The sequence below is a fragment of the Babylonia areolata genome, chromosome 35 (genome assembly GCF_041734735.1).
Source record: "Babylonia areolata isolate BAREFJ2019XMU chromosome 35, ASM4173473v1, whole genome shotgun sequence".
Classification (NCBI taxonomy): domain Eukaryota; kingdom Metazoa; phylum Mollusca; class Gastropoda; order Neogastropoda; family Buccinidae; genus Babylonia; species Babylonia areolata.
This window is the reverse complement of record NC_134910.1, coordinates 1,437,501-1,440,000: the sequence shown is the minus strand read 5'-3', so window position 1 is coordinate 1,440,000 and position 2,500 is coordinate 1,437,501. Positions and strand designations below refer to the sequence as shown.

At 47.7% G+C, this 2,500-nt stretch overlaps 1 protein-coding gene across 2 annotated transcripts in view; it reads right to left on the bottom strand.

Annotated features, from left to right (window-relative positions):
- LOC143277812 (uncharacterized) overlaps nucleotides 1-2,500 on the bottom strand; it is a 37,257-nt gene that overhangs the window by 13,744 nt on the left and 21,013 nt on the right. For both annotated transcript variants that reach the window (XM_076582718.1, XM_076582714.1), the window contains exon 2: nucleotides 1,353-1,665. The gene's annotated coding sequence lies outside the window, so the exon portion shown is untranslated. The remainder of the gene's footprint in view (nucleotides 1-1,352; nucleotides 1,666-2,500) is intronic.

Sequence of the window (2,500 nt, the reverse complement as noted above, 5' to 3'; positions counted from 1 at the left end):
ACTTTGTGTGATCATATCTTTCAGGTCAGTATCAGAGACCTTTTTTTTCTCTCTCTCTCTCTCTCTTTTTAAATGCAGAACCCGGCCAATCTTGCCGCGAGGTAGAGAAAAAGGTACATACCTTCCTGGTATGTCTCGCGAGAACCTCACCGAACTAGCATGTAAGAAAACTGCGACGGAATGGTGTGTTTTAGCCACGTCACACCTAACTTAACTCTCTCCATACGAACGGCGAAAGAGACGACGTTAACAGCGTCTCACCCCAATTACCACCATCAAAATATTGCAAGCGGAAGGCTCTTATACTGAAGAGGTGAATGTTGACAAAGAATACCACAGTTCTGACGACGGAAGCTAAAGGTTGGGTCATTCAGACACCCACTGGACATCCGAGGGGTCTGTGTAGAGGAGAAGAGAGGACTGGCCGTACTGAGTGAGTTAAAACAACAACAACAACAACAACAAACAACAACAGGAGGAGCAGGTGTCTAACTTCCGCAAAGACCCAACGCACTGACCACACCTCAAGAGCTGTACCGTAGGGTCGAACAAAATATCAACATACACTTTCAGTTTCGGTTTCTCAAGGAGGCGTCACTGCGTTGGGACAAATCCATATACGCTACACCACATCTACTTGGCAGATGCTTGACAGCAGTTTCAGTTTCAGTTTCAGTAGCTCAAGGAGGCGTCACTGCGTTCGGACAAAACCATATACGCTACACCACATCTGCCAAGCAGATGCCTGACCAGCAGCGTAACCCAACGCGCTTAGTCAGGTCTTGTGTGCATGGTTATTATTCTGTTCGTGTAGCTATCAGAGTGGATTTCTTTTTAAAAATGCATAATTTTGCCAGAGGACAAAACTCTCGTTGCCATGGGTTCTTTTTCAGTGCGCCAAGTGTGTGCTGCACACGGGACCTCGGTTTATCGCATCATCCGAAAGACTAGACACTCAGTTTGATTTTCCAATCAAACTCGGGAGAAAGGGCGAGAGCGGGATTCGAACCCACACCCTGACGGACTCTCTGTACTGGCAGCTGAGCGTCTGAACCATTTTTCCATCTTCCTCCAAACATCCATGGAACAGAAATAAAATAAAACAATCAAACAATCGGAAACGTAACCTTGACGGTGTGATAAATAAGTCATTGTCAACATCCAGTTGCAAGAGGCACGGTGGTTGAAATGCAGCCCCGAAGATAACGCTTCAGGTTACTAGTACCCCTCATTGGATTTCACCCCCGGGGGTTAAAAATCTAGCCAGCCCATAGTAGCCCTGCGGTCTGTGCAGACTAAACTGAAAACAGACAGCGTAGGAAAACAGCAGCATACATCTTGGTCATACTCACCTTTCATTCCAGTCTCAGTCACCGATGCAGACAAGCCATTCAGCTCCCTCAGAAGGCGGGCAGTCGCTGTGGAGTTCTTCTTCTGGTTCGTCAGATGGACAGCCCAGTCTCCGTGATGAAGGCAGCTGTACGCTGCAGGTCCTCCACACAGCTGTACGCTGCAGGTCCTCCACACAGCTGTACGCTGCAGGTCCTCCACACAGCCGTAGAGCTTCCGGCTCACTGGAGTTGGGTGTTGGGCCAGTACCTCTTCCTGGGCACCTCATGGAGGGGGCGGGACTGCAGCAGGTGATCTGTTGTCTGGCTGTCAGTCCTACGTATCGGAGTAGAGGAGTTGCAGGGTAATGTGTGTGTGTGTGTGTGTGTGTTGGGGCTCATGTACGTTTATGTGTATTTGACTGTGCTTTCGTATCTGTGAAACTGTATGTTTGGTGCATATCTGTTATGCATATTTGGGCGTATGTGTGAATGTGTGTCTCCATGGTTTACATTTATTAGCTTATTTATCATAATTGTTGTCTTATTTATTTATTTATTTATTTATTATCATTATTATTATTATTATTATTATTACTTTTTTCCCCCAAGGCCTGACTAAGCGCGTTGGGTTACGCTGCTGGTCAGGCATCTGCTTGGCAGAGGTGGCGTAGCGTATATGGATTTGTCCGAACGCAGTGACGCCTCCTTGAGCTACTGAAACTGAAACTGAAACTGTCAGTCCCACAGGGGCACCCTGCTGAGTGACCAGTGCAGGATTCAGTGTGTAAGTACTTGGTGGTGCAGGTGGTTGTGACCTGTCCTGAGTCTAAACACTGACACCTATTCCCGCCTGGTCAGAGGGTAGTGGGGGTGTGTCACTGCGTGGTGTGGATGATGTTGCATCCACTTCTTCTGTCGCATGGCCTTGATGACGGCCTTTACCTTGGGCTACCGATTACCAAACCACTGATATCACCAGGAAAAAAATCAAAATAAATAAACAGCGCGACCAGTTCTCAAGAAGACCGAGCGTTATCTCACTCAGTACGGCCAGTCCTCTCTTCTCCTCTACACAGACCCCTCGGATGTCCAGTGGGTGTCTGAATGACCCAACCTTTAGCTTCCGTCGTCAGAATTGTGGTATTCTTTGTCAACATTCACCTCTTCAG